General features: G+C 36.3%; 1 pseudogene; it reads right to left on the reverse strand.

The window, feature by feature from the left end:
* LOC114902402 overlaps nucleotides 1-24,186 on the reverse strand; it is a 50,116-nt pseudogene that overhangs the window by 15,185 nt on the left and 10,745 nt on the right.

Below are 24,186 nucleotides of genomic sequence, written 5' to 3' on the forward strand. Positions count from 1 at the left end.
TAAGCTACACTGAGGTTTGTTTGTTTCTTTGTTTTTAACTGAACTTAAAAATCTCCTGTTATAATTATAAATGAATCTCATCTAAAGACATAGAGAATATAGTGAAAGTTCAAAGGAGACACCAACTTTGCTGACTCCACATGCACCATGGCAGAGTAAGATCAATTAGAGACTAGTTTGTTCCCACTACCCTTGACCCACCCACATGGCAAAGAAAAGACATAGTAGCCCAGGAGCTGTGTGTTTGACAGTGTTCCTTAATAACAGCAAAGTCAGATTTTGTGCTCTTCATGAAGCTGGTCTCTGATTGAGAATAAAATTAAAAATGTCAACCTTGATGGTATTAAAAGCCATGAGATTGTTTACTTACTTTGGAAAAGAGAAAATAGAATAGAATCCTAATTATTGTTTTTCAGTGTTGAGATACTCTAAATGGTAAGAGCAATCACTAACTATTCTCTACCTTCAAAGATAAAAACATTTGTAAGTTTTGCAAATTCTATTTTTGAAAATGAGAAAAATGAGCCTCGGAGACCTAAATGGTCATTCATAGCCTGTATCTCCTGAAACAAGAACTAATAGTGAAACTAATAACTAAATTTTATTGTTTCATTAGTCTGTTTTAGAATGTACCTAGTTTATTCCACTTCATGAAGTATTATAGTTATAATCATTTTGATTGTATAGATGAGACACTGAGGTGTAGAGAGCAACTTGTCCACTATTACACAATAGCACTTATAAAAGACAAACCTGGGATTTGAAACCTTGTCTCTCACCCTCCAGGGAACACATACCTAACTACTAGTTATGTTTCATCACTAGGATCCAAATACTTTGATTCTTGCTTAGTATCTCTAAACAGATGGGATCATACATCTCTAAAGATGGGATCAAAGTATCAGATTTGCTTCTCAAGGAAATTATGCATAAAAATCAATAGAAACATATATTTGTCAGATGACTAATTCTATAAATGCTATTTTGTTAGTTACATCCTGTCTTTTTCTATTTGTATGTGTGTGTGAAGGGCCTGGGAGTCCTTTGTTCAATAACAAATAGCAATTATTTACTCTCTTTAAGCACTAATATTTGCTTTGATAATACAGCTTCTCACAGAACTGACACTTTAGTGGGAAAAAAGAGATACTAAGCAAGTAAAATAACAAATATATAATGTTAGAAGCTATTTTTAAAATGCAGTATGGGTAGGAGAACAGAGTAATGTTATTTTGTTACAATAATGAGAGGAGAGAATCTGAAAATGTAAAAAACAAGGAAAGACAAGTGAAGCAACTGAGAAAGTCATTTAAAAATCTGGAAGAAGAGCTCTTCAATTTAAGAGAATAAGAAAAAGACCTTTAGGTGAGAATAAGTTCACAATTTGAAGGGACAGCATAATTCCTAGTGGCTGAAGACAAGGAAGCAACTAGGTAGAGACAGGAGATGAACTTGGAAAGTTGGTAACTTCATCTGCTTTATGAGGACTCAGATCATGCATGGTTTTGTGGGACATGTTAATGTATTTAGATTTTTTTCAAAGTTTTGTGGAAAGGGAGTAGAGTTTCAGTTAAATGTGCCACACAACATTTTAAATCAACTATACTCCAATAAATTTTTTTAAAAACTGGAAAAAAATAAAGTAGTAACATGTAGACAATAAAAAATTGTGCCAATAAATTTCAAGTTTAATAACCAATTTTTAAAATGAGTTGGCACTATAATTATTTCAATAGAATATCTGATCTTGAGTGTAAAAAATGTAAATGTTAAAATGTTTTCTTAAAACATATTTGCCATTTTCTAATATACTATAACTTTACTTCTTTAAGCCTTGTTCTATTATCACATTAGTTCTTAGTTCTACAAAAATTTTAAATGTTATAACCTTTCTTACTTAAAAAAGCCAGAACAAAACATAAAATATTTTTAGAAAATCACAGAAAGTTTTATTGCCCAAAGATACTTTTGAGAAAGTTAAATGCAGTTCAAAGCAAGAATCTATAAATAAAATTACATCCTCTCTTTGCTAAAGTGTTAACAACTGTAGGCATAATATAGTTTAAACTTTTTGCATTCAATAGATATTATCCATTAATCCCAATGAAATATATTTTCCCTCTGGGTTTTGGTAGTTCCAAGCAGAATCTTTAAGAAAACAGAATGTAATCTGCTATTTTGTGGTCCTATACTGTTTCAGCAAAGTTGGGCTTGAGGTCAATTGATATGTCAGATATCAGAGGAAACAAGTTTCTACTATCAGAAAAAAATATTTATCTATTCTTTTCCAGATTGTATCATAATGTTCTCTTCAACCAGTATATCTATACTTTGGCTCCCAGTACATCCTATAGAACCATAGCTAAATCTGAGCTTCTGAACTCAACATTTTTAAGAACTAATTATGAGTAAGTGAAAAAATAAACTACATATCTGTGTATTAAATGTGCATATATGTTGTAATTACTTGATTTGACTTCTGCTTCTGGCATAGATAAAATAAATGACATTAGACTAAATCTCCCACTAATAACAGCTATAAAGTCTGGTTAAAATACAAAAACAGTGTTTGGAGGCATCAGGAATTAAACATGGTAGCAGGTATTGGAGAGACAAAGTTTTTGAAGGATGGGAAATATATTGATGTGACTGCTAAATTTCCACCCATTCCCAGGTTTGAAATTTGATTATTCACTGTTCAGGGGCAACGAGCAAAAACATACAGTGATCTAGAGCTTATAACAGTCTCACTAGTCTGAGGAGACAAAAATTGTCATTGCAGTCTAACAAATAAAGTATGACTTTATGGGTCAAGACACAGAGGAAAGGGAACCAGAGAGAAGCAAGTACAACATTTTGAATAAAATTTATATTTGTTTGTTGACTCCAAAGATTCACATTCTTAGGGTAATATTTGCAAATATCAAATCTATAGCAGCTTCTAAAAGCTAAGCAGAAATTTTAACAGCCTTATCACACTAGGGAGATGAAGTTAGCACTTAAGGCTTTTCAAGTATGAGAGGCCAAGTAAACATCCCAACCTTTCAGTTCAACCTTATAAGTGTTAGGTCCTGGGGACAAAAGGCAAACTGGAAATTTATCAACATTGACTAGGAGGGTGATATGCCCATATTCTAATTACTGGAAGAAAATTAAATCCTTTCTGAAGGAAGATACTATTATGCAGAATCTGTTTTATTTTTATTATGCAATTTCCAGCATGTAAACTAAAGCTTACCTGTATTATAAGACAAAAAATCAAAATATCAAAATTGTGAAAAGTGGATATAGAGAAAATAATAGGTATTGAACTTTTAAATCGTAAGGATTAGGATGTTTATTGAAAGAAATTTTAAAATAAAGAATTTCACAAAGAACAGGAATAAAAACAGCAAAAGGTAAATCTTAAAGCTAAAAAATGCAATAGTTGAAACTAAAATTCAGTAGAAGGATTTAACATCTCATTAGACCCAGCAGAAAAGACAATTTAAAAACTAGAATACGGGTCAGTAGAATTAATAGAGATTGAAGCCCCAAACAAAACATGAAGTGGAAAACAGAAAAAAAATCCACGATGTAAAGATACAAGTGTATATGGAGTAGTATGAAGAAATAAGAGCAATAATAAAGCAAAAGTAAACCTTGAGATGGCACTGCCCATGGATTATCCAAAACCGATGAAATGCATTGTGGTAGTCTGCCTCCAAGTTGACTCACAGTGATACCCAACTCCTGGTATCTGTGCCTTTGTGCTGAGTGTTGGCTGGACCTGGGGGCGCACTTCTAACTAATAGAATGAAGGAGAATTAATGGTTTGATTCTAAGACTAGGCCACAAGAAGCAGTGTGGCATCTTGTTCTCTCTTGTGGTCACTCATCCTGGGAGAAGCCAGCTGCATGAAGAGGGCTACAAAGCAAGGAACTGAAGCCCCTGTCAACTTCCATGGTTGTAAGTGTGGATGTGTATCCTTCAGCAGTCAGATAACTGCTACCTCACCAACAGATTAACTGTAATTTCATGAGAGAGCTTGAGTCAGAATCACCCAGCTAAGCTACCCTTGGGTTTCTGATTTTTAGAAACTTTATGAGATAATAAATGCTTGTTTTGGAAGTAATTAATTAATTTGTTATTAAGCAAAAGGCAACAAATTTTCAGACCAAAAGAAAAATGAAACTGATGGATGGAAAAAACAGTGCCTGAAAGCACTGTTTAGTCAGATAAAAGACCCTTTAAGGACCTAAAAAGTATAATTCACAGATTCTCTGAATAAAAAATAGGGCTCCTAAGAAGCATAAGGACATTATTCCTTAGGAGAAATATAAGTTCTAAAAGTGCTTATTTTGAAGAAATCTACAGGTTTTTTTTTTTTTTTTTTGTCAAATGTGGTGGACAGAAAAAAAGATTAACAGGAGATCTACAAAGTTTTAAAAGATTTCCATATTCAGCAAGATGCCAGCTTGAACTGAAAGAAACAGAAAGAACACAAAATGAACAGAGTCCTATAGACATCCAAAATTCTACTGTCAGGAAACAGATTAAAAAAACTATTCAGCTGTAAACACATGCTAACTTTCATGAAAAAGGAAATATTGTTCAGAAAATGGATCAAGACCAAAGAGTAATTTCAAGACGCATGAAAAGTTATTTCCAGGTATAAGTAAAAGTGAATTATATCCAAGGAATTTCCAACATAAGTCCTGCTTTCTAATTTGCCATCTATTTAAACAACTCAATTAACTAACAAAAATTGTTTTCTCCCGAACTTCAAAAGACATTTTATCTCTTTCAAGAATGTATGCCTTCATGGAGTTTTGTAACCAATAGGAAATTTAGATATCCACTAATCTAACATTTGTGTAAAAGTTAAAAGCTTGTGTACCTACAGAATCAGAATCAAGACCCAGACTAATGTTGTCCATAAAAATGTCAGTATAAATTCAAGGAATGGCCTTCTGCCTTCATTATGGGTACATTTCTCAATCCAATGTGCAATTTCATTAACCCATATTAAACATTTTTCTCAATTATATAACTGGAGCATTTGTTGTGATAGGTTTGTTGTGAGGATTAAATAAAACAAAACATTTAAATGCTTAGAGAACCCACATGTTGTTCACAGCATAGGTCCTCATTCTTGCATTTGGAATATGTGAGGTTCCTCCCTTTCACTTCCACAATGTCCAAAACAAAGAAAAGAAAAACAACAATGTCCAAAAATAGCAGCAACAACAAAAACCACACACCACACCATGAAATAAATTTTTTATTACTAAAAGATGGAAAGGAATTAAAAAATGAAAAAGAAAGGCTTAGAGGAGAGTTTCATTGGATCAGCCAAATTATTATTTAAAATTGGATGACATAAAAGCATAGGGATGTATATAAGTATCAATAATTGCCAACATTTGAAACACCAAAACTGGGATGAATGAGCATTCAGTAAAGAATATGAGGCTAATACAATATATGCTTCATCTTCATAAAGGAATAAATTATCAATTATAAATTGGCAGAAATGCCCATTGATTTTTCAACATCATTAATAAGAAAGATTTGCCCTTCACTTGTTTTTATTTTAATAACGTCTTTCTACTTATAATTAAAACTCAGTACCTTACTTTGGTTGATTAAAGATGGCTACAAATTGTTTGGCATTCCTCTAAGTGTCCTCTTCTTGAATCTTTGCAGGCTCTGAGGCTGCTCTGGCAAATGGCATACAGTGGAAGTGATTCTGTACCTGCTTTCAGGTACTGGCTTCAAGAGACTGACGTCTTCTTCCGCTCTCAGAACACTTGCTCTTGGAATACTGAGCTACCAGGTAAGAAGTTCAACTATCTTGAGGCTATGTTACTGAGGATACCAAGATAAAAGATGATGTGGAGAAACCAAAAGAAGAAACCCTGAGATAATGTGAAAAGAGATGCCTAGCTAGTCCGCAACTGTTCCAGCCTCCAGTTGTTTGAGTTATCCCAAGTGAGAGGCTACATTTTGTGGAGCAGAAGCAAGTCTTTCCCTGTGGGATCTGCCTAAGTCCTGGATGCAAAAAATATAAAGAATAATAACAAGATGGATGTTGTATTAAGCCACTAAATTTGGTGATACTTTGTTGTGGTACAATAGAGAATGAGAGCACTGACCATAATAAAGTCTGGAATTAGGTATTAGTGAAAACCAAGCACCTATTTAGGGAGTTTTCTTAACAATACCATCCCACCTCCAAATGTAAGAAAATGTGTCCAAACTTCAAATATGTCCTAAAACTTGTGATTAGGGCACAATTCCCATAGTCTTATTTGGAAAGCAAAGGTAAAGTAGCAAAAGTTACCATGAATAGGAAAAATGAAAGATCCTTAGGAATACAGCCATCTTCCTACCTGTGTGGTTGATTATTACAAGAAGTAAGATAAACAGTTCAAAATGTCCTGCCAAGCTTTATATCCATCAGATATAATGATGGCTATTTATCAAAAATACCTTTGATGAGGAGCAATTCAGTCAACATATATGTTTACTGAGCATCTACAGTATGACAGACCCCATTAAAGGTATTGGAGAAAAAGTGGTAAACTAGGAGAAAGAGTACCTAACCTCATGGAATGTACACTCTAGTAGAGTAGACAGACAAAGGGACAAATACAAGGCAAAGAAAATACTTTTAGGGTGAATAAGAGCTAAGAAATAAATTAGAAAGGTACGAGATCACTGAGGAAAAAACTACTTTAAATAAAGTAGTGAGGGAGAGTCTCTTTGAGCACATGTCATGTAAGATAAGAATTAAAAATGAAAAAGAAACAATCAGATGAAGAGGAAGTTGTGGGCATGTTTAGTGGGAACTGGGGTCCAACATGTATATTTCCACCCAAAGTAATGAAAATAATTTCACATATTCTCACAACTGAGAAAAGATCAATGTGACTGGGGAAGGAGATGGAGGGGCACAAGTGTGAAGTGAGTTTAGTGATTCACTAGAAGTGAATCATGCCCAACTGTATAGATCATAGTAAACGTTAAATTTTTTCTGAGAGCTTTGGGAAACAACTCAAACTTTTTGGTAGAACAATGTGATCCAACTTACATTTTAAAAGATCACTTTTACTGCCATGTAGAGAAGAAGTTGAAGCAAATGGACAGGAGGTATCTCTAGTAATTCAGATAATAGTTAATAGCAACTCAAGATAAAGAACAATCATGTAGTAAAAGAATCTAAAAATTGGCAGATATTTCCAAAATATAATCAGTATACAATTCAAATATGTAATCAATATATTTCAGAGCTATAATCAATAGGAAAGGATAGGAGGGAGCAATTGTTAGCTTAGAGAATTACTAATATAGTTACTAATATAAATTATTACTACTTTTTTCACATCTTTATTGGAGTATAAACGCTTTACAATGTTGTGTTAGTTTCTGCTGTACAACAAAGTGAATCAGCTATACGTATACATATATCCCCATATCCCCTCCCTCTTAAGCCTCCCTCCCACTCTCCCTATACCATCCCTCTAGGTCATCACAAAGCATTGAGTTGATCTCCTTTGCTATGCAGAAGCTTCCCACTAGCCATCCATTTTACATTCGGTAGTGTATATATGTCAATGCTACTCTCTCACTTCATCCCAGCTTCCCCTTCCCCCCACCCCGTGCCCTCAAGTCCATTCTCTACATCTGTGTCTTTATTCCTGCCCTGCTACTAGGTTCATCACTACCGCTTTTTAAAATTCCATATATATGTGTTAGCATACGGTATTTGTTTTTCTCTTTCTGACTTACTTCACTCTGTATGACAGATTACTATTAATAATAAATGATTATTTCTGAATTCCTGGCCTCAGGTGGGTGATAGTGGCATTTATTGAAAGGAGCAAGATATGCAATTTGAGAGAAACAGATAGTCAAAGGAGATGCCTGTGGAGAGAAAAGATAATTTTTGAGTCATCAGCATACAGATGACACTGGAATTCTTTGGAGTCAATGACATTACTGAGAAGTAATCAAAAAGAAATGAATAAAAGGACCAAGACCAAATTCTGAGGATCTTAACAATTAAAGGTTTGGTTTAGGAGGATGAGTTGGCAAAGAAGATTGAATAAGTGGTAAAAGGAAACCCCAATGAGGTGAATTTTGTAGAAGCCAAGAAAGAAGGTGGAAGGAATATGCAGTCCACAGAACAAATAGGAGCTAGCAAAAATATGTTTTATGCTTGCAGGAATTATCAGCTGGCTATAAAGGAAGAGAATCTAGAGGGAGGAAACAGAAGATATGACAAAAAGAGGGAGTTTTTTTTTTTTTTTTTTTTGCGGTACGCGGGCCTCTCACTGTTGTGGCCTCTCCCGTTGCGGAGCACAGGCTCCGCACGCGCAGGCTCAGCGGCCATGGCTCACGGGCCCAGCCACTCCGCGGCATGCAGGATCTTCCCGGGCCGGGGCACGAACCCGTGTCCCCTGTATCGGCAGGCGGACTCTCAACCACTGCACCACCAAGGAAGCCCAAGAGTGAGCTTTTTGAAAAGGAACTGGATCCAAAGAATGCAGGGATGGACTATTTTTTGATAAGAAGGGTAACACTCTAAACTGTGGTAGGATAGAAAGAGAAGATGGGTGTGGGATAGATAAATCTGTAGATTTTGTGGTGGAATGTTGAAGGAAATGGTTTCTGGTGGCTTCCACTTTCTCAATGAGTTAAAAGATGAATATTCAGCTCAGATTAAAGGTGAAGAAGTTTAGGGTTAAAAGAGAGAAGGAATATTTCATGGCATGAGAACATGAGCCCAACAAGAAAGCCCTATAAGAGAGTTAAGTAGTCTTGATTACCTGCTTAAAATGTGTAATATGAAATGATTCACGTCAACCAAGCAGTTATGTGCTGTAGTACAGATCTGGAGAAAATAAATGGATATTGGGGTTTACATCACTTTAATGTGTTCACCTTAGTACTACGGATGCAAAATAAAAGTAAGAAATAATGACAATGATGGAGTATGAATTGTACGCTAGACTAGGAAAAATGAACACCGGAGAGTTCCGATTAATAATGATAAAGTGGTAAAATAAGTGGACTAGAGATCTCAATGAAATCAAAGAATCACTGCTGTAAAGGTTTTTTAATAAGTAAATTGGATGAATAGGATATGATGAGAGAGAGAGAGAAAGACATTTTTGATACTGAGATTTCAGAAGTGGATCAGATATTATAACCTAAGCAAATTTATATAACTTGATATAAACTGATAAAAATCTAGAAGTGAATTAGGAAAGTATATTACTACCTAAGACTTAACCATACTGTTTCTAAGTGTGTTTTAAAATAAATACTCTATAAATTTTGAAAAAACATCTGGTTAGAATTGCTAATATAAGTAGAGAGAAAGTGGCTAACTAATTTATAAACAATATGTGGCATATAACATGATGGGGTGAGGTCCTAAGTTAGGATCCTTTAATGTGATTATGTTCCATGAGCTGAATATAATACATGGAAAAGATATCAACTCTAGTTATAATTTTAGAAGAGTCCTTTTTTTCTACAGAGAAAAAGATATTGTGGGTTTGTTTTTTAAATTTAAGTAATACATTTGATAACCAATACAAATCATCTGGAAAAAATGAGTTAAAAATGTCTGAGTTTTGTTGCCATTTTTCAGGTATATGAGAAAAAGCAAATAGACAATGACATATTTGACTGTTCAAATGTAATGTAAGATGTGCCTCAGAGGAAACATAGATTTTATTCATAGAAGGTGCATGTCTCACTCCAAAACCAGAAATATGTCAGAAGTGTCATTTTCTTTATTTTTTATAATTCAGTATAATTTTTATTTCAAGCTCCTATTCAGTGGAGACAGGAAAACTTAAAACCAGTCCATTTAAATTCCCTACCCTACTGCCAAGAATTGTGTGTACCCTGCAGAATGGCAAGGATTTTGTAGGTAATATCTTGTCCTCGTAGCCTTCAGTCTCTGTTGACATTCAGTGAAACATTCATCATTCTGAATGATCATCCATCACTGATCCATTCCAGTGCCTCTGCTTCATCCCATGTTAATGTCTGACTAATTGCTCTTACTTTCAGTAGCATTCCTTGTTGGCGTTCACTTTAGTGCTTCACACCATACCAGGACAGGAGAGTATCTCTGTGGATGTCACATGATGTCTAGTTTAATGCCAAATGTACTCTTAAGTTTGTGTAATTATTCAGGTACACCTATACTATATTGGTGCAAGGGAGAACCAAGTAAGCTCATTTCTAGACATTACATATATATTCCTAGAATTGGGTCTTTCTAACTTCCTAATGTTTACCAAGAAATATACACACACCATTTTTTGTTTTTTCGTTTTTTTTTGCTCTTAGATTACACAAACCTAACTGGTTTCTCACTGTCCCACTCCAATTGAAGCTCATCCCACTTGAAGTCTAAACCCTTTTTCAAAGGGATTCTCCCACATCTAATCACTCCCTCTTTCTACTCTGATACTTTTCTTTTTCCATTCTGATCTAGTCTGAAGATAGAATACCTGGCTTTTATACCATAGATATTCTCTCCTATATTTATTTTTCAAAATGTGAGTTGCTTTAATTTCCCTCCAATTACAAGGCTTTTGAAACACAAAAAGCAGATTTTGACCACTGCATTCTCTTAGCCAAATTAGCCCTCCTCTGAGTGAGGAAAAGGTCAAATCATGTAAGAAAACACAGAGAAATTATGGATTAATATTTTGAAAGTTTTTGTCTTGTCATGTGCTAATGATGTAGAACATCACTGCTTAATATTTTCATATAAGCTATAAGAAATCCCCATATTCTGTGAAAATTGTTAGAAATCTTTTTTAAAACAAACTACAGATGCTAAGTTTTTGAGGGGAGGGTTATGGGAGTGGGGAATACACACTGATAGAAAAACATGAGAACTCCTGTGCTGTCGGCTGTGCAGCTTCCAGGTGTCTGCCCCTCTGGTGGGACGGGCCGGGAGACACTCTCCTCAGCTCCTTGCCTGAGTGGGCAAGCCAGGCTCTAGGGCCAGCAGAAATCCTTGCTTGAGGGTCCCACCGAGTTCCCCGGTCACAGTGCTGCAACTGAGTGGAGCAGCTGCTTGGGACTAATGCTCGGGTGCTGCAGAAAGCCTTCTTGGAATCTGACAAGTTATCACTTTGGGATTGGTGGCCAGCTGCTCCTGACTTGGCCACATGCAGGCTCAGACTGTCCCAGTCTCTGAACTGAAGAGAACCAACACTATTAGCATATCTCTCACCACAATGAATGCAAGATGTTTCAATGAAGAGTATAAGGAGGACATCTACAAATCCCAGACTGGCATGTGCAAGTTATGAGGAATGGTGGAATAACCCAATATACCTGGGTGAACCTTTGGAGATAGCTAAGAGAGAGCTACAACAGGGCAGTGGCTGACACCCAACTCATAGCCCATCTTCTCCAGCTGTGTGGCTTACAGGGTCATGGTGATCTGGCCAGCTATCAGGCCTGAGCCTCTGAGGTGGGAGAGCCGAATTCAGAACATTGGTCCACCTGAGATCTCCCAGGCCCACGTAATATCAATCAGCGAGAGTTCTCCCAGAGATCTCCGTCTCAACACTAAGACCCAGTTCCACTCAACGACCAGCAAGCTACAGTGCTGGACACTCCATGCCAAACAACTAGCAAGTCAGGAACACAACACACTCATTAGCAGAGAGGCTGCCTAAAATCATACTAAGTTCACAGACACACCAAAACACACCAATAGATGCAGTCATGCCCACCAGAAACACAAGATCCAGCCTCATCCACCAGAACACAGGCACCAGTCCCCTCCACCAGGAAGCATACACAACCCACTGAACTAACCTTACCCACTGGGGGCAGACACCAAAAACAACAGGAATTATGAGCCTGCAGCCTGTGAAAAGGAGACACTAAGCACAGTAAGTTAAGCAAAATGAGAAGACAAAGAAATGCACAGCAGAAGAAGGAGCAAGGTAAAAACCCACCAGACCTAACCAATGAAGAGGAAATAGGCAGTCTACTGGAAAAAGAATTCAGAGTAATGACAGTAAAGATGATCCAAAATCTTAGAAATAGAATGGAGAAAATACAAGAAATGTTTAACAAGGGCCTAGAAGAACTAAAGAGCAAACAAACAATGATGAACAACATAATGAATGAAATTAAAAATTCTCTAGGGGAATCAATAGCAGAATAACTGAAGCAGAACATACAGGTGACCTAGAAGATAAAATAGTGGAAATAACTATCACAGAGTGGAATAAAGAAAAAAGAATGAAAAGACTTGAGGACCGTCTCAGAGACCTCTGGGACAACATTAAATGCACCAGCATTCGAATTATAGGGGTCCTATAAGAAGAAGAGAAAAAGAAAGTGTCTGAGATAATATTTGAAGAGATTATAGTTGAAAACTTCCCTAATATAGGAAAGGAAATAGTTAATCAAGTCCAGGAAGCACAGACAGCCCCATACAAGATAAATCCAAGGGGAAACACACCAAGACACATATTAATCAAACTACCAAAAATTAAATACAAAGAAAAAATATTAAAAGCAGCAAGGGAAAAGGAACAAATAACATACAAGGGAATCCCCATAAGGTTAACAGCTGATCTTTCAGCAGAAACTCTGCAAGCCAGACGGGAGTGGCAGGACATATTTAAAGTGATGAAAGGGAAAAACCTAAAACCAAGATTACTCTACCCAGCAAGGATCTCATTCAGATTCGATGGAGAAACTAAAACTGTTACACAGACAAGCAAAAGCTAACAGAATTTGGCACCACCAAATCAGCTTTACAACAAATTCTAAAGGAACTTCTCTGGAAGGAAACACAAGAGAAGGAAAAGACCTACAATAACAAACCCAAAACAATTAAGAAAATGGTAATAGGAACATACATATCGATAATTACCTTAAATGTAAATGGATTAAATGCTCTAAACAAAAGACACAGACTGGCTGAATGGATACAAAAACAAAAGCTGTATATGTGCCGTCTACCAGAGACCCACTTCAGACCTAGGGACACATACAGACTGAAAGTGGGGGGATGGAAAAAGATATTCCATGCAAATGGAAATCAAAAGAAAGCTGGAGTAGCAATTCTCATATCAAACAAAATTGAATTTAAAATGAAGACTACTACAAGAGAAAAAGAAGGACACTACATAATGATCCAGGGATCAAGCCAAGAGGAAGATGTAACAATTGTAAATATTTATGCACCCACCATAGCAGCACCTCAATACATAAGGCAAATGCTAACAGCCATAAAAGGGGATATCGACAGTAACACAGTCATAGTAGGGGACTAACACCTCATTTTCACCAATGGACAGATTATCCAAAATGAAAATAAATAAGGAAACACAAGCTTTAAATGATACATTAAACAAGTTGGACTCAGTTGATATTTATAGGACATTCCATCCAAAAACAATAGAATACATTTTCTTCTCAAGTGCTCATGGATCATTCTCCAGGACAGATCATGTCTTGGGTCATAAATCAAGTCGTGATAAATTTAAGAATGTTGAAATCATATCAAGTATCATTCACGACGACAAATCAATCAATTTGATACACCATGTAAACAAATTGATGGATAAAAACCATATGATCATCTCAACAGATGCAGAAAAAGCTTTCAACAAAATTCAACACACATTTATGATAAAAACCCTCCAGAAAGTAGGCATAGAGGGAACTTACCTCAACATAAAAAAGGCCATTTATGAAAAACCCACAGGCGATATCATTCTCAATGGTGAAAACTTGAAACCATTTCCACTAAGATCAGGAACAAGACAAGGTTGCCCACTCTCACCACTTTTATTCAACATAGTTTTGGAAGTTTTAGCCATGCCAATCAGAGAAGAGAAAGAAATAAAAGGAATCTAAATTGGAAAAGAAGAAGTAAAGCTGTCACTGCTTGCAGATGACATGATACTACACATAGAGAATCCTAAAGATGCTATCAGAAAAATACTAGAGCCAATCAATGAATTTGGTAAAGTAGCAGGATACAAAATTAAGGCACAGAAATTTCTGGCATTCTTATACACTAATGATGATAAATCTAAAAGAAAAATTAAGGAAACACTCCCATTTACCACTGCAACAACAACAACAACAAAAATACCTAGGAATAAACATAACTAATGGGAAAAAAGACCTGTATGCAGAAAACTATAAGACACCGATGAAAGAAATTAAAGATGGTACAAACAGATGGAGAGATATACCATGTTCTTGGATTGGAAGAATCAACATTGTGAAAATGACCATACTACCCAAAGCAATCTACAGATTCAATGCAATTCTTATCAAACTACCAATGGCGTTTTTCACAGAATTAAAGCAAAAAATTTCACAATTTGTATGGAAACACAAAAGACCCTGAACAGCCAAAGCAATTTGAGAAAGAAACACGGAGCTGGAGGAATCAGACTCTCTGACTTCAGACTATACTACAAAGATATATTAATGAAGACAGTATGGTACTGGCACAAAAACAGAAATATAGATCAATGGAACAGGATAGAAAGCCCAGAGATAAATCCACGCACATATGGTCACCTTATTTTTGAAAAAGGAGTCAAGAATATATAATGGAGAAAAGACAGACTCTTTAATAAGTGGTGCTGAGAAAACTGGACAGCTACGTGTAAAAGAAGGAAATTAGAACACTCCCTAAGACCATACACAAAAATAAACTCAAAATGGATGAAAGACCTAAATGTAAGGCCAGACACTATCAAACTCTTAGAGAAAATAAAAAGGCAGAATACTTTATGACATAAATCACAGCAAGATCTTTTTTGACCCACCTCCTAGAGAAATGGAAATAAAAACAAAAATGAACAAATGGGACTTAATGAAACTTAAAAGGTTTTGCACAGCAAAGGAAACCATAAACAAGACAAAAAGACAACCCTCAGAATGGCAGAAAATATTTGCAAATGAAGCAACTGACAAAGGATTAATCTCCAAAGTGTACAAGCAGCCCATGCAGCTCAATATCAAAAAAACAAACGACCCAATCCAAAAATGGGCAGAAGACCTTAATAGACATTTCTCCAAAGAAGATATACAGATTGTCAACAAACACATGAAAGAATGCTCAACATCACTAATCATTAGAGAAATGCAAAACAAAACTACAATGAGGTATCATCTCACACCGGTCAGAATGGCCATCATCAAAAAGTCTACAAACAATAAATGCTGGAGAGCGTGTGGAGAAAACGGAACCCTCTTGCACTGTTGCTGGGAATGTAAATTGATACAGCCACTCTGCAGAACAATATGGAGGTTCCTTAAAAAACTAAAAATAATACTACCATACGACCCAGCAATACCACTACTGGGCATATACCCTGAGAAAACCATAATTCAAAAAGAGTCAAGTCATGTACCACAATGTTCATTGCAGCACTATTTACAATAGCCAGGATATGGTAGCAATCTAAATGTCCATCAACAGATGAATGGATAAAGAAGATGTGGCATGTATATACAATGGAATATTACTCAGCCATAAAAGGAAATGAAATTGAGTTATTTGTAGTGAGGTGGATGGACCTAGAGTCTGTCATACAGAATGAAGTATGTCAGGAAGAGAAAAACAAATACTGTATGCTAACACATATATATGGAATCTAAGAAAAAAAAATGGCCATGAAGAACCTAGGGGCAAGACGGGATAAAGACACAGACCTACTAGAGAATGGACTTGAGGATATGGGGAGGGGGAAGGGTAAGCTGGGACAAAGTAAGAGATTGGTATGGACATATATACGCTACCAAATGTAAAATAGATAGCTAGTGGGAAGCAGCCACATAGCAAAGGGAGATTAGCTCTGTGCTTTGTGACCACCTAGGGGGGTGGGATAGGGAGGGTGGGAGCAAGACACAAGACGGAGGGGATATGGGGATATGTGTATATGTATGGATGATCCACTTTGTTATATACCAGAAGCTAATGAACCATTGTAGAGCAAATATACTCCAATAAAGATACTGAAAAAAACCTCATGAATAAGAAATATAGAAGAAAAGATTGCTATGATGTTATGCCAACTTTAACCAAACAATTATGAAGACCTGGGCAAAAATGCCAGTAAATATACTAGATTATCTGTGCTATGTCTGAGATAATTGATAACATTGTGCCTCTGTGTTATGTGATAAACTACATTTAAGTAACAGGTTGCTTAGACAGAATAAAAAAGGTTAGCTCTGACCACGTCATAAAGCTCTGGCATAGAGTCCAACGGGGGATATGAAAGTTTTGATATGAAAGCTATATACTAGCACTGGAGTCACAGTAAAGAAAGATTAATGGTCATATTCTTAAGTTATTAACATGTATGATAATCTAAAATAAGAGAATATGCTTTTTAGGTGGTCGAATGAATATGCTTAGATTAAAACCATGTTATTATGATATCCTTTGGTATGTCAAACTCAATAATGAGATGTGTCAAAAAATATTCCCTTTGGGTCTAATCCTATCTTTTTCCTCTTTCTCCATTTTCTTTTCTCCCCAAAACAAGGTCCTTTTGACCCCAGAGACTTATTGAATATTGTTATTCCTCCTTTGAACACTCCCCCCAATCTGTATTCTTTCTGCGGAGTTGACAACTAATCATCCCATCTTTTATCACTACACCACACACTTTGATTTCTGTGTAGGTTTTTTTAAGAATCTTTGTTCTAACTATTTCTCCTGCCTTGATTATTCTGACTTTAGAATTCTCCTGTGGTTGACTTCCTGAGCTCCTCAAGGAGAAATTTATCATTTCAATACCAGTGCCTGCTTCCACCATTGTGGTCAATTACTAAACCATTATACTCTTTTATTTTCTTCATACCTCTTATTAATAGCCATTATTTTGAGTATTTTTAATGTTTATTTTCTGTTTATTTTCACTGGGGTAAAGTTACAAACCTCACAAAACATTGTTAATAGTTTAATTCAGTCAATTACCTTTTTAAAGAGATGTAAGTAATAAAGGGAAAAGCCTTTATATTTTCAAAAGCTGTTTCCATTTTTTCTGTGCTTCATTTCTTTGTGTAGATCTAGATTTTGATCTGGTATTACCTTCCTTCTGCCCTTCCTTTTTTATAGTACAGCTGTACTGGTGATGAAATCTTTCAGCACTTTTGTATCTGAAAAAGTATTTATTATTTCTTAGTTTTTTGAAGGATATTTTTGCTGGATATAGAATCCCAGATTGACAGTTTCCCCCATTATTTTCAATACGTTACTTTCTGCATGCATCCTCAATGGGGCAAGACCACCCTCAAGGGAGTGAAAGTTTATTCTTGGGGTGGGGGGGTCATATGAAATGATTTGTGTCTCTCAAAAGAGCCACAGTACATACAATATATATATAATTTTGAACAAATATTTGTATGTATACCTGTATATATTGAACAGATATACCTTACATCTGAAGTACTGAGATTTCATCAGGCAGGATTGATTAGGAAAAAATATATATTTAAAAAGTCTTCTGTGTGAGAGGGATAATGAAGACAAAGTGGAAGAACACTGCTCAATTGTCTTCCTACTTGCATCGTTCTGATAAGAAATCTGCTATCATCTCTATATATTTGCTCCTCTGTACTTACTTCAGAGCAATATGATGTTATGATTTAAGGTAGTTTTCTTCATATTTATTTGCTTGGGATTTGTTGAGATTCTTAAATCTGTGGATTTATTATTTTCATAAAATTGGAAAAATTCTAGCCATTATTACTTCAAATATTTTCTGCCCTTCCCCTTTTTCAGGGACCCCAATCAGGCAACTTGAAGTTGTTCCACAGATTTTCTTTCTCTGTCTCATTTTGGATAGTTTCTTTAACTATCTTTTCAAGTTCACTAATCTTTTCTTCTCCATTATTTAATCTTCTATTAATTTCATGTGTGATTAAGATAATTATGTATGTGTGTGTGTTCATTTGAGTAAAAAGAACAGAAGCATAAAATTTCTTGTCTTAATAATGTTAATATTCAAAGTTAGAAATTAAAACATCCCTTCATAGAGGCCAAAAATTTCATGGAGAAATTTTGATGCAGATGGCTATGTTTAGGGACACTAATTTAACTCATGAATTAATTACAGCCCTTCATTTGTTAAGCCATATTACAAATGGGATTCTAAATTCTATTCTAACGTGTGTTTAAGAAGAGTAAGTCCATCTTATCATAAACAATTCATTTAGACTTAAAGCTACATGTACATAAACAAATGATTAAAAGGTGATTTGATTTGAAATTTTAAAAAATATAATGCACACCATATGACCAAGATCTATTTGAAAAGAAAAATGAAAATGAAAGCAAGTTATAAAAGTTGGATAGTGAGGCTAAGAAAATTATATCAATAATCCCTAGCTAAATAATATAATCACAAGTGGGAACTTCCTAGCATTTATAATGAAGAAGAAAGTGAGGTGTGTGCCATTTGTCTTGTTTAAAAAATTATATTACTAAACCTATGAATCTATACATAAAAGTCATTGAGATCAAAGCAAATGATATCCTTAGAGTAGTTATATTTTTAAAAGCAGTGACTTTTCTCATGCATATTGCTTGTACAACATTGTCTAATTGCTACTACTCTAAAATGTAGGCTCATCAGAAGTACCACTGTCAGATGGTTTGTCTCCATGGTGAAACAAAATATGAAGAAACTCCAATGTGCATTCGACATAGCCCTTAGACCTATAATTTTTTTTAACTTTTTTGTTCTATATTGAAACACTCTTATTAAAAGATATATATTATTGTTACTAACTTTGGTTTTGATGTAATTACATTTACATGATGTCCATGATACTAAAAGAAGTGTAGTGTCAGCACTCTGGATGGTGTTAGACCACCTATTTTCCATGACAAGAGAAAAGCATTTATCCAAAATATATATTGAATACTTCATATCCAAGTAAGGAAGAAATGCAGCCATGAAGCACTCCTTAAAACTATAGGAAGTTACTTTGCTAGAAAGAATTGCTAGCTCCATTCTTTCCTAACCTACATATAAATAATTCCTGTTAGTGGAGCTCTAAATAAAGAAGCACATGCTATATCAATCATTGCACAGATGGTATTGCATTTATTTTTGACCAATGTTTTACTAAGTAAAAGAGAGGTAACAAAGGCCGAAAATAAACTAATTAGACCAGAAATCTTCTTATTTCTTCCACAGGATATCAGACCAAGAGCTTTGTAAAAGAAGGAGCTGTTGTGAATTTTGAGGGGAGAGTTAACAGCTAATGGCTCTGCATTTTGGAGAACAAGTAACTACCTTTTGAACATGAGATAGACTATACTTTGGGAACAGCCTCTGCTACAATCATTCCTTTGATGTGTTTCTCTTTGAGAAGATGTGTTAGTTTGGGATACAAATTGAGGACAGAAGGTATACTCCTTTTTACTTTAAAAGAGGGATTATCACCAAAGCTCAAGCATGGATTTGACTTCTTAGTGAAATGTCTTTGTCCACTTCGTCAAGGGGATTGTTTTTATACTAATTCATGTTGTGCTAATAAAATGACCTGGATTGTCATTACTGTTTTCAGGTGAGATTCTTGAGATTGGATTTCCAGGCTATTTAGCACTAAATAATTTCCAACTATAGTTGTAATCTGTTTAGACTTGTGAAATCTTAAATTACCATCCAGGTATAAATGAGCAAACATTTTATTAAAAAATGAAGAGCTTTATGACAATACCTTTCCTTGGAAAATGGAGCCACCTGAGCTTTTCTAATAGCTGGTGACATCTATTAGTGGTTTTCTCTGAAATTGAAAACATTTTCCATCTGTTCATACACACTCATTACAAAGTACTTAAGAGCCTGTGGGATCACAAAGGCACGTTTTGGCAAATTACAAAATATCAAAATGAGTTATTGAAGAGGAAGCAATGACTATATAATAAGCTGCTCAAACCTGCAATTGTCAGGTTTTGTGTAAGAAAAGACATCTGTATGCTAAAATCTAGTTTACCTTTTAATACCTGGGACTCTTCCATTTGATAGAACTCATTTCTGTGCCTATGACCCCAATTTTTTCTTCTAAGGGAATCTGGGTAATTTTGTGGATTTTCAAAAATAAAAACTTTTTTTTCAGTCTTGAGAGAACTGCTATTTAATCGTTTCTCTTCAGAGGAACACATGGAAGCAATGGACTTAAATAAAGGCAGTAGAGGAATCAGACGAGCACCACGAAAAATATTTTGATTGTCAGTTGACTAAATAATGGAAAATAAGCAGGGATAGTGATAGAGGCCCTTCATGTGAATGCCTTCAGGAAGAGAATACATAGCCATTTCTGCTGGATGCTAAAGACATTCTCTTGCCACATGGAAGTTCCAGATGATCTTTGGCAGATGTTTCAGTGATTTCTTTTTCTGCCTTATCCAATAATATACTAATAAAATTCAAACTAAGGTGCAAAACAGAGCACAGCAGTAACAATCTCTGTGAGACAAGAGAAGTGAGGGCTTGGATGACAATATGAGAGCTGAAAATGAAGCAGAGACGAAACACAACATGGCTTCAAAAAGAAAACCTTATTTAGTTTGCAGTGTTTCCCAAGACTTATCTGCAAATATCTACATAGATATAAAACTACAGATATTTTCTCTTTTAAAAATAACACATGTTTTTATGTATTAGAATATTGTTTAAATACATATGTAAATAATGTTTATTTTTATAGCATTGTATAGGATGAATATTAAAATTTCATAAATGAAAGAAATGTTATTTAAGATTCAATCTTCCGAAGAAGAATTTATACTGCATGAATTCTTTATTAAGAACTGGAAAGAAAGGAAAGAAGGAAAAAAGGAAAGAAGGAAGGGGGAAGGGTGGAGGGAGGAATGGGAAATAGAAGGAGGGAGGGAAGAAAGAACGGAGAGAGGGAAAAAAGCAAATACTTATTAAGCAAATATATGAAATTGTAATACTATAATCTCTAGCATTCACCATTTAACATCATGCTTAAACAACTTTTCAGATGTTTTTAGAGATAGAAATCAAAATGAAACTGGAAGAAGAATCACAAAGAATTTTCAGCACCATTTCTCAGTGTTGGGCTTTATGGCTGTTCCTAATCCAAGCCTCGTTAATTATAACAAAGATTAGTTTTAACACTTTTACATTTTAATTTTCGTTTGCCAGCCAAATAGATTTTAATGGCCTTCAATATTATAGATTAGTTCAAATTGTCTGTTAGCGAGCTAATATGTCTGCTATGCCCAAAAACATTCCCTAAGAAAACAAAAAGTCAAAAGACTCTATAGTTAAATATGTAAGAACTCTCATCACAAAGTATTCGGAAGTTTTGATGTGTACAAGGAGTATTGGTTCATGAAAGTATCAATATTTTTGTGTTTCTCTCAAGATTCCTTTCCTTTTCTACACTAAACATTCAATATTCCCTTCTATTTTCTACACCCTTTCACCCATAATACTGTATCTAATATACCTTTCTACCACCCTGTTTTCCATACCACTCCTAAATTATTAATCAAAAGAGGAAATAAGAAAGAAACCAGAGACTTACAAGATGGCAGAAGAGTAAGACTTAGAGATCACCTTTCTCTCCACAAATATATAAGAAATACATTTACATGTGGGACAGCTCCTACAGAACACCTACTGAACACTGGCAGAAGACCTCAGAACTTCCCAAAAGGCAAGAAACTCCCCCATGTACCTGGGTAGGGGAAAAGAAAAAAACAGAGACAAAAGAATAGGGATGGGACCTGCACCACTGGGAAGGAACTGTGAAGGAGGAAAAGTTTCCACATGCTAGGAAGCCCCTTCACTGGCAGAGATGGGGGGTGGCGGGGGGGGGGGAAGCTTCAGAGCCACAGAAGAGAGCGCAGCAACAGGGGTGCAGAGGGCAAAGTGGAGAGATTCCCACACAGAGGATCGGTGCCGACCAGCAGTCACCAGCCCGAGAGGCTTGTCTGATCACACGCTGGGACGGGTGGGGGCTGGGAGTTGAGGCTTGGGCTTCGGAGGGCAGATCCCAGGGAGAGGACCGGGGTTGGCTGCATGAACACAGCCTGATGGGGGCTAGTGCGTCACAGCTAGCCAAGAGAGATTCCGGGAAAAAGTCTGGACCTGCCTAACAGGCAAGAGACCATTGCTTCGGGGTGCGTGAGGAGAGGGGATTCAGAGCACCACCTAAAGGAGCTCCAGAGATGGGCGTGAGCCGCAGCTAGCAGCACGGACCCCAGAGGTGGGCATGAAATGATAAGGCTGCTGCTATAGCCACCAAGAAGCCTGTGTGCAAGCACAGGTCACTATCCATACCTCCCCTCCTGGGAGCCTGTGCAGCCCGCCACTGCCAGGGTCCCGTGATCCAGGGACAACTTCCCTGGGAGGACACACGGCAGGCCTCAGGCTATTACAACAGCACGCTGGCCTCTGCCACCACAGGGTCGCATCATATTCCATACATCCCCCCCCCCCCCCCCGAGTGAGCCAGAGCCCCCTAATCAGCTGCTTCTTTAACCCCGTCCTGTCTGAGGGAAGAACAGAGGCCCTCAGGCGACCTACACACAGAGGCGGGGCCAAATCCAAAGCTGAAGCCCAGGAGCTGTGCAACCAAAGAAAAGAAAGGGAAATCTCTCTCCGCAGCCTCAGGAGCAGTGGATTAAATCTCCACAATCAACTTGATGTACCCTGTATCTGTGGAATAAATGAATAGACAACAAATCATCCCAAAATTGAGGCGGTGGACTTTGGGAGCAAAGATATATATATATATTTCCTTTTTATCTTTTCGTGAGTGTGTATGTGTATGCTTCCTTGTGTAATTTTTGTCTGTATAGATTTGCTTTTATCAATTGTACTAGGGTTTTGTCTGTCGGTTTTGTTTTTTTTTTTTTTTTTAGTATAGTTCTTAGCACTTATTATCTTTGGTGGATTTGTTTTCTGGTTTGGTTGTTCTCTCTTCTTTCTTTTTTAAAATTATTTTTAATTTTTTTATTCTTATAATAATTTTTTATTTTACCAACTTTTTCTTTCTTTCTCTTCCTTTCTTTCATTCTTTCCCTCCCTTCCTCCCTTCCCCCCTTCCTTCCTTCCTTCCTTCCTTTCTTCCTTTCTTTCTTTCTCTCTCCCTTTTCTTCTGGACCCAGGTGTCAGGCCTGTGCCTTTGTGGTTGGAGAGCCAAGTTCAGAGCATTGGTCCACCAGAGACCTCCCAGCTCCACATAATATCAAACGGTGAAAGCTCTCCCAGAAATCTCCATCTCAATGCTAAGACCCAGCTCCACTCAATGACCAGCAAGCTAAAGTGCTAGACACCCTAGGCTAAGTAATTAGCAAGACAGGAACACAATCCCACCCATTAGCAGAGAGGCTGACTAAAATCATATTAAGTTCACAGACACCCAAAAAGACACCACCACATGTGGTTCTGCCCACCAGAAAAACAAGATCCAGCCTCATCCACCAGAACACAGGCACCAGTCCCCCCCACCAGGAAGCCTACATAACCCACTGAACCAGACTAACCTACTGGGGGCAGACACCAAAAATAATGGGAACTACGAACCTGCAGCCTGCAAAAAGGAGACCACAAGCACAATAAGTTAAGCAAAATGAGAAGACAAAGACACACAGAGCAGATAAAGGAGCAAGGTAAAAACCCAACTGACCAAACAAATAAAGAGGAAATAGGCAGTCTACCTGAAAAAGAATTCAGAGTAATGATAGAAAAGATGATCCAAAATCTGGGAAATAGAATAGAGAAAATAAAAGAAACACTAACAAAGACCTAGAAGAACTAAAGAGCAAACAAACAATGATGAACAACACAATAAATGAAATTAAAAATTCTCTAGAAGGAATCAATAGCAGAATAACTGAGGCAGAAGAACGGATAAGTGACCTGGAAGATAAAATAGTGGAAATAACTGCTACAGAGCAGAATAAAGAAAAAAGAATGAAAAGAACCAAGGACCATCTCAGAGACCTCTGGGACAACATTAAACACACCAACATTCGAATTATAGGAGACCCAAAAAAGGAAGAGAAAAAGAAAGGGTCTGAGCTAATATTTCAAGTATTATAGTTGAAAACTTCCTTAACATGGGTAAGGAAATAGTCAAGCCCAGGAAGCGCAGAGAGTCCCATAGAGGATAAAT

Source organism: Monodon monoceros, unplaced genomic scaffold (assembly GCF_005190385.1).
Source record: "Monodon monoceros isolate NGI ecotype Baffin Bay Population unplaced genomic scaffold, NGI_Narwhal_1 Super_Scaffold_20, whole genome shotgun sequence".
NCBI classification, from domain to species: Eukaryota; Metazoa; Chordata; class Mammalia; order Artiodactyla; family Monodontidae; genus Monodon; species Monodon monoceros.